This window comes from Panthera uncia, chromosome D2 (genome assembly GCF_023721935.1).
Source record: "Panthera uncia isolate 11264 chromosome D2, Puncia_PCG_1.0, whole genome shotgun sequence".
NCBI lineage: Eukaryota > Metazoa > Chordata > Mammalia > Carnivora > Felidae > Panthera > Panthera uncia.
Window position 1 is genome coordinate 21,279,950 of NC_064818.1, and position 8,771 is coordinate 21,288,720.

Consider the following 8,771-nt stretch of genomic DNA (forward strand, 5'->3'; position numbering starts at 1 on the left):
AAGCCTGAAACTCAGTTAAATAAGACAAATTGAGGCATTAACACATTAGTACAAGAAATATAGAAGAAAAGAGCAACCAGAATATGTGAAGATGCTTGGACCTACATTCTTCATTCACTCATTTTTACATGCATTCATTTAAAAATACATTTATGAGGGGCACCTGGGTGGCTCAGTCAATTAAACATCCAACTCTTGGTTTTGGTTCAGGTCATGATCTCATGGTTCTCGGGCTCCAGCCCCATGTCAGGCTCTGCGCTGACATTGTGGAGCCTGCTTAGGATTCTCTCTCTTCCTGTCTCTGCTGCTCTACCCCTCCCCCTTTCTCTCAAAACAAATAAATTTTTAAAAAATACATTTTTGAATTCTCACAGATATTTTACTAGATTAATCCTAGAGATATTTTTTAAATACCTAATGCATTTTAAGCTCTCTAAGCAGACAGGAAAGAGAGCACAAGGCTTGGAGTATATATATCTGGTTCTAGTCCATATTGCTCAGAAAGGAACATTCCTAACTTGATACTCCATGGAATCTGCCCAGTTTCCTTTGCCAGGACATGATGGGTCAGCCACAACAATTTTGGATATTTGAAGCATCCTTCCTAGAAATAAAATTTAATGATATGAGGACATTGAGGACAATCTAGTCAATGAGTGTCATCAGTTATAAGATTATTTCCAATTAGACACTGCACAGGAAACTTGAAACACCCTGAAATATTAGAGTTAATATATAAAAGAAAATTGGTAGTGGTTTTCCCAAAGTAGAGAACATCCTGAAAATTTACAGGACATTATCAATAATTCATATGAAACCAACACAAACTTTTTTTTTAAATTTATTTTTGAGAGAGAGAGAGAACAAGTGGGGTAGGGACAGAGAAAGAGGGGGACAGAAGTTCCAAAGCAGGTTCCACGTGCTGACTGCAGAGAGCCCACGCGGGGCTCTAACTCACAAACAGTGAGATCATGACCTGAGCTGAAGTCAGGTGCCCAACTGACTGAGCCACCCAGCCGCCCCCAAAACAAACTTTTATAAACAAATTCAGATCAACTGAATTCTTTCCATCTTCTCTATAGAAAAAATTATAAAGCTGTTGCGAAAGTTCAGGCCCCACAAAATCTGGATTCTCCCCAGGATTTATCAGTCGGGGAGGAATTTAGGGAAGGCTTCCCAGAGTGGGTAGGATGGGGGTGTTGGCTTTAAAGGATGAATAGAATTCAGAAACTGCTAAGTGAATTCACAACTCAGGAAGAAATCACAGAGCACCCCATCTTCAAAGTCATGGCATATTCTAGGCATGCCAAATGATTGCCCTCCAAAGTTCATCTCCTGTTTATTAGTCTGGGTTTAGTGGAGAAAAGTGCTGTGATCAGCTGGTGAAGCCTGCCACTATCAGAGATGGGGGTAAAGGGACCATGTGGGCCACATGCTTGGCTTACTTGCTCAGATCTCTCAGGACCTGTTTTTCCACATTGCAATGAGAACATTTTGGTCCCAATTAAAATTTTATGTATCTTCATGTGAAAATACCTTCTCCTTAAGTTATACCAATGCCGAGGTGTTCTAGTACCAAGATGGGATAAAAAATAAGAAGAGATAATTGTTTTCAGGAAAGAGTTCTCTCAGGTTCTTCCCAAATTCCACTGCTCTTTACCTTCTCTGCTTCCCAGACAGCAGAACGTATGTGCTGAAGGTGAGAATGTGGAAAATTTTGACATTATGCCTCTAATGCAGGCATAGAGGCCTATCGGCAGCCATTGAAAGAAGAGAGGAAATCAATTTGGCAGGATGCCAGGTGAAGAGGTGCTCAGCCTCTGTGCCTACATTTTTTTCCCCCACTCATTTCCCTTTGAGCGGTATCTCCTAGAAACAGTGGAACTGGTGTTTCAGTCAGTTGAGCATCTGACTTTTTTTTTTTAATTGTTAGTGTTTATTTATTTTTGAGAGAGAGAAACAGACAGAACATGAGTGGGGCAGGGACAGAGAAGGAGAACAGAATCCGAAGCAAGCTCCAGCCTCCAAATGTCAGCACAGAGCCCAACGCAGGGCTTGGACTCACAAGGTGTGAGATCATGACCTGAGCCAAAGCTGGATGCTCAACCCCCTGAGCCACCCAGGCGCCCCGAGCATCTGACTCTTGATTTCAGCTCAGGTCATGATCCCACAGTCATGGGGTCTGGGGTCGTGGGATTGAGCCCCATGTCTAGCTCTGTACTGAACATGAAGCCTGCTTAAGATCCTCTCTCCCCATCTCTCTCTGCCTCTCTTTCTCTCAAAAAAGAAATAATAGGGGTGCCTGGATGGCTCAGCTGAGCATCCAACTTCACCTCAGGTCATGATCTCACAGTTTGTGGGTTCCAGCCCTGCATCAGGCCCTGTGCTGACAGCTCAGAGCCTGGAGACTGCTTCAGATTCTGTGTCTCCCTCTCTCTCTGTCACTCCCTGGCTCACACTCTGTCTCACTCTCTCAAAAATAAATAAACATTAAATTAGAAAAGAAGAAATAAAAAAAATAAAATAAAGATGGAAACAGTGGGCTAAATGGAATGTGGGAGAAGAATCAGAAGAGCATCTGTGTGGCTTTGAAGCTCTTCTGGGAGTACCAAGGAAGCCCCCTCATCTGCTGGATCCTAGGCCACCCGCGTCTAGGGTTGCTGTGCTGGTAACTTACAATATGCCAAACACTGTACTAAGTACTTGGGGTCCCTTTTCTTGCAGTCAGAAACAGTGTAACAAAATGGGAGGACTTTGGCTTCTGGATTTGAACCTGGGCTCCATCAGTGATCACCTGTATGATTTGAGTTAAAATAATTCATTTTTGAGTCTCAGTAAATTTGTGTAAAAGAAGATAGTGTAATACCCATATTGGGTAGGAGTCAGATAAGATAGTGTAATACCCATATTGCATTGTTGCTGTAGGAGTCAGATATACTGTCACATAGTAGGCCCTCCATAATGATTTTATGATTATTGATTATTGATTTGATTGATTATTATTATCATCATGAACTCCTGGGGAAGATGGTTGTCATCTGCCAGGGACACAGGGCCTAAGAAGGTCTGAGAACATTATGGACACAGGCTGTATTTGGAAGTGATGGTGGATTACTGTGGCAACAGGAACGATGGCAGAGTCAGGAATGAATGACTGTGCAGCTTCCCTTGCAAGAGCAACAAAAATGTCTTTCCAGGGCCTTGATGAGATGATATATATCTGGTCCTACAGTGGACTCCCCAGGAACACAGAGACCCGAGGAAGTAAGCTTGGATGAATACTGTACTTCCTTCTGAACAGCTCCCTCTCCCTCCCCCCAGCTCTAGGTCCTGTTCTCATGATGCTTTGCACTCAGCTGGCAGTCAACTATAATAATATTTAGGAAGTAACCACAGTCTGCCAAGTCTAGGGCTATACCTATTAGTGACTAAGGCAGAGTGCCTGTCAGAGATATTGCAATTTGAATAGAGAATCATGAAACCGTATTAACTAAAGAAAGGCAGCTCTAATGTCGAAAGGCAGGCAATGCGATTCATTGGAACAAGCTTGCAAGTTACCACTTGTGGCCAACTCTGTCAAAAGCTTCCAATTTGGGAACTAGGAGAGCGGCATGCTGGTCTAAGTTTGGTATATTAGTCTCCTGTGGCTGCTCTAACAAATGACCACAAACTTAATGGTTTAAAAGAGCATCAGTTTGTTCTCTTACAGTTTCAAAGGGCAGATGTGAAATGAGTCCTTTGGGGCTAACATCAAGGTGTCTGCAGGCAGGTTCCTTCCAGATGCTCTAGGGGAGAACCTGTCCCTTATCTTTTCCAGCTCTTAGGGCCAGGATCTTAAAAGGTCCCTTCCTAGGGAGGTGTTTCTGGAATGACAGCACTGAAAGGGCCCTCTCAGAACAGATCTAGGGCCTTTGTCTTAGACGAGAAGACTGAGTATTTGCAAAATGCCAAGAGGTAACCTGCCCAAATTATTCAACCAGACTAGAGCCCAGATGTTCATACTCCAAGCCTCATGCTCTCTCCTTTATTTCTTGAGAGAACTCTGCACGCAATTAGTTTACTTATAAATGTCCCTAAGTTTTCAAGCTAGCAAATGTTATTTCTTTCATGGAAGGAGTATGGCAAAACATTCGTCTGAAAAGCCAACCCAGGTGGAAATTCACCTGTCTGAGCACCCGAAATGCATATGAATTGCAGTGCTGTTGTTTGTTTGTTTGTTTGTTTTTGAGCCCACCTTTGTTCCCTGAGGTCTGGAACTTTCTCATGGTCCTTTTCAAGCTTAGATGGCATTGCTGGTGGGATGGAACTTGTCAAGAAACACTGATCTTTGTTGGAGTGGAGGGGTGGGGGCCGGTGGCTCTGCACTAAGCAGGCATCCTACCCCTATCAGAGTCACTTGGAGGGCTTTTTCTTCTGCCATCACACCTATGGCAGCAATTCTCAACGTGTGCAGTGTCTGGAGAAAGAACATCAGTATCACTGGAATTTGTTAGAAATGCAAATTATTGAGCCTCACCCCAGATCAGATCAGAAACCTGGGGCTGGGGTTCAGAAATCTATGATTCAACAGGCCCTCCAGGTGATTCTGATGTAAGCTAAAGTAAGAACCACTTTCTTCTTTTTTTTTAATGTTTATTTATTTTTGACAGAGAGAGAGAGAGAGAGAGAGAGAGAGACAGAGCATGAGCAGGGAAGGGGTTAGAGAGAGAGGGAGACCCAGAATCTGAAGCAGACTCCAGGCTCTGAGCTGTCAGCACAGAGCCTGATGCAGGGCTCGAACTCACAGATGGTGAGATCATGACCTGAGCCGAAGTCGGACTCTCAGTAGACTGAGCTACCCAGGCACCCCAAGAACCACTTTCTTAAGAGAAAGCCAGACTTCTCTGGGTGAAGACGGTGGTGGGTAGGAGAAAAGAGTGAGAGCAGGGCTTGCTTCCCATGTAGAGAATGACCATGGAAATTATTACAGTTAAGGATGTGTTTTCTTCACAGGTGTATTGGAGTGGAGAACTCTGACCTTCACAGTGATTTACCAGACAAAAGGAATTGACAAAGGATTAAATAGTATGGACAACAGTGTGGAAAGACTCAAGAGTATGGTTTTGGGTGACAGCAAGAACATTTTCAATCAGTATGACAGGGAAACTTGGAGTATATAGAAAAAGTCTTGCTTCCAAGTAGCCCAGAGATCTGAACATTTTTTTTAAGTTCTGTCTTTGAACAAAAGTGTAAGGAAAGAAAGATGGATTCCTGGCAGCAAAATCATTACAAGAAACAGTGACAATTAACTGGATGACACCAGCAGAAATTTCTTTCGCTGGAAAACAATTTGGGAGCCTCCATTTGGAAGCAGCTTTTGTTTGGTTCAGTTATAGCAGGGTGTGAAGGCCAGGGGGATTCCTTTCTCCTCTTTAGGTCAGGCGTGAGATGTGAAGAGATAAAATGTAACACTTCTTATACCTGAAGGGACATAAATCCAGGGCAGTAGCTCTCAGCCAGGGGCACATTTCACATGGAGACTTTTTTTTAATGTTTATTTCTTTTGAGACAGAGAGAGAGCAAGTGGGGCAAAGAGAAGGAGAGAGAATCCTGAGCAGGATCCATGCCATCAGTGCACAGCCCAGCGCAGGGCTCAATCTCATGAACCATGAGATCATGATCTGAGCCGAAAATCAAGAGTCAGATACTGAGCTACCATCCCGACAATACGGAGACATTTTTAACAGTCACAGCATGAGGGATTGCTAGTGGCATCTAATGAGTAAAGGCAAGGGATGCTGCAGCCTACACAGCACAGGACAGCCCTCTACAGTTATTCTGCTCCAAAGTCAACAGGGCCAAGATCAGGAAACCCTGCTCCAGGGTGAGATACTCCAGGAGACCCCATCCCAGTCACACACGCACTGGCTATCTGTCTTCCTAGTGAAAAACTCATGTTTTCAAGCAACAAAAGTTGTACCTTTGAGTATTTAGACCGAGTCAAACTGACTGAGAACAATTAGTAGTGGTTGAGAGAGCTGGGGGTAGCGACAGAGACAGAGGTAAAGACTGTCAGATGGACTCAAAGAGGAGAAAATCAAGTCAACAGGTCAGCGAGACAACCCCCGATCTTCTCCATCTGGAAGTCACCTTCTCCTAGTCCTTTCCCTGTGTGTGGGCAAAGGCTGTCTTCACATCAGTAACTCTGGGCTTGCAAGGGGGTGGGAGCAGAGGATACATATAACTTTGGGATGGGAAATGTGCTATTTATCCACTCAGAACACCAAACACAAATTACACCCATCCTGAATCACCAGTACTGTTTCATCATTTAACCAGTGAAAGTCAAACTTATTCATTATAAAAGGAGCCCTGTAATGAATTTCTCCATGACCTTGTGTGATGAGTGATCCAAGAGGCTACTATTTTGCACTTAATGTGTGCCAAGAATGCACTGTGTATTAAGCACAAAGATCCATCTACTTCCCGTCCAGAATCACCCAAGGCTACCAGATGTTCAATTAAGAGAAATTTGAATATAATTCAATAAAGGTACAGAAGACATAAAAATCTGATTTTACCCATCTCTGGCATCTTTCCTCCAAATTGCTCATACTTCAATATCTGACCCCACCTTTTTGGGTCCACTTAATTAGGTAGTGGTGATGTAAAAATTTGCAGATAAAATAGAAGTTTGTTGGATTCTTTTGTTGATTTGCAGATAAAATGTAAGTTTATTGGATTACTTTGTTGGTTTTTTACTGCTCTTCTAATTAGAGTTTTGTAACATTTCTAAGTTTGTCTTAATTGTTTTTTAACCACTTAATTAAAATTGCCTGCGATTTAATTAACTTTTAATGAATCACCCCACTTCACAAAGTGGTCAAGATAAAGAAATTTGAGGTATGGTGTTCAATGTGTAAATTATAATTATAGCAGCTGTAGGGTTGTTATTTTTTTTAATTGGGTGATTTGACTAGAAGACTAGATTTTTTTGTCTTCCTCTGGGACATTTTTTCTTGGGTCCCCACCTGCCCACCTAGAAGAGCACTTGGTGGAAATTTTGCTTTGGCCTCTAGACCTCTGGAGACCATGAAGGATGAGACAACTTACTCCCTTTGTTTTTAAAGAAATTTTTAGAATTGGAAAGAAGATCGCTTCTCGGCCTTTTGGCTAAGATCAAGTGTAGAATTGGAAAGAAGAAATGCCATGAATATACTTGGTTATATATTTATTTGGTCTGATAAAATCAGAAGGGCTAAAATTCTCTCTGGATAAAAAATAAACATACTTTGAAGCTTGTTAATTTTTTTTCCTGGTCACTGAGTAATAAGTAATAATGAGGAAATTACTCTGACTGCACAAGGCTACTAGAGTCAAGGAAAGGAATTCATGTACCTAAGCCAGCACAGAGGGGACTGGCCTGGTCACAATTAATGCAATTACTGTTAAGAATGTCAGAAAACAAAGATGTGATCTGAAATAAGACTTAATTTTCTACTAAATGGAACTATTCCTTTTTTCTCTGATGTTACACAATCATACAGGCTTGCATGTCTGCACATACACATACACTTCTCCTTACACATAATTTCTAAATCCCCATTCTCCGGACTAAATTAATTGATCCATCCACATATAAATTATTAGGTTTCCTATCAGGGAAGTCTTTTCTCAAAATTGTAAAGGGGTTGCCTTGACATCAAGCTCCTAAAAGTATTGCTTGGCTTATGCTGCTTCTGTCCACAACTTATTGTTAGCTTCATTCTTACTTATCCTTTAAAACTCTGCTCAGTCACTGCCACCTCCTCTGGGAAGTCTTTCAGGATAGTCCACAGTTGAAGGGAGTTGTACTTCCTGTGGGCTCTCTGGCGACTTGTGTATCCCTCCATTTCCCTTGTAAAGGTGTGAATACTGGGGACACCAACTTCCTTGCCGTTTGCCCCAGCCTCTGAGCTCCTCACAACTGTCTTTTTTTAATCTTTGTACAGCCAGTGCCTAGGACAGATCCTACCACATGCTAGGTACCAATACATGTTTTATAAATTTTTCTTTTACAGGCTGAGTGATAGAATAAAAATTATTCCTCAGTCCTACAGCATAGGAATGTGTAACTATCAAAAACATGGAATTCACTGTAGCAACATCGAAGGGGACCAAACAACGTGATTAGAAACTGCCACAACAGATAATATCCAGAGAGCTGCTAACGTTAAACAACTACTCCAGCTTAAAATAAATCCTTTCATTCATCCAATAAACACTTGGTGTGTGTTAAAAGCCAGGTGCTGAGCTACTTTGCAGGGAACCAAAGATTAAAGAGGGTGTCAAGGGTGCCAAAACCGTACAGTTATAATGAAGTGAGAGAAAATCCAATAAAGGCATGAGATGATTACACAGTGATGAGATCACAAGCTCCAGACACAGAGTGTTTTGGCTCTTGACTATCACCGCTGATGATTATCCATGTGGCCAGGTACTGACTCCAGAAAGCCTCGGGATCCTTACCTATAGAATGGAAATATAATAACTCCTCCCTCCAATCGTTGTTCTGATTGTTAACTAATCCTTCTAAAGCACTTACAACAACGCTTGGGGCGAGATGAAGGTCACTGCTTCTGCTGCTGCCACTACTTTGATAGTATAAAATACAGAAGGTCAATGAGGAGAAAGAGGGACCATGAGAGGTGAGTTTTTTTTTTAACTTTTATTTATTTAATACATAAAAAAAAAATCCTTATTACTTCACCACATTAGAAAGCAAAGTTTAAAGTAAAATCTCCTGTATTCTC

At 42.0% G+C, this 8,771-nt stretch overlaps 1 pseudogene; it reads left to right on the forward strand.

The window, feature by feature from the left end:
- Positions 1 to 7,132: 7,132 nt before the first annotated feature.
- On the forward strand, positions 7,133 to 7,299 carry LOC125933595 (uncharacterized; annotated as a pseudogene).
- The last annotated feature ends 1,472 nt before the right edge of the window (positions 7,300 to 8,771 follow it).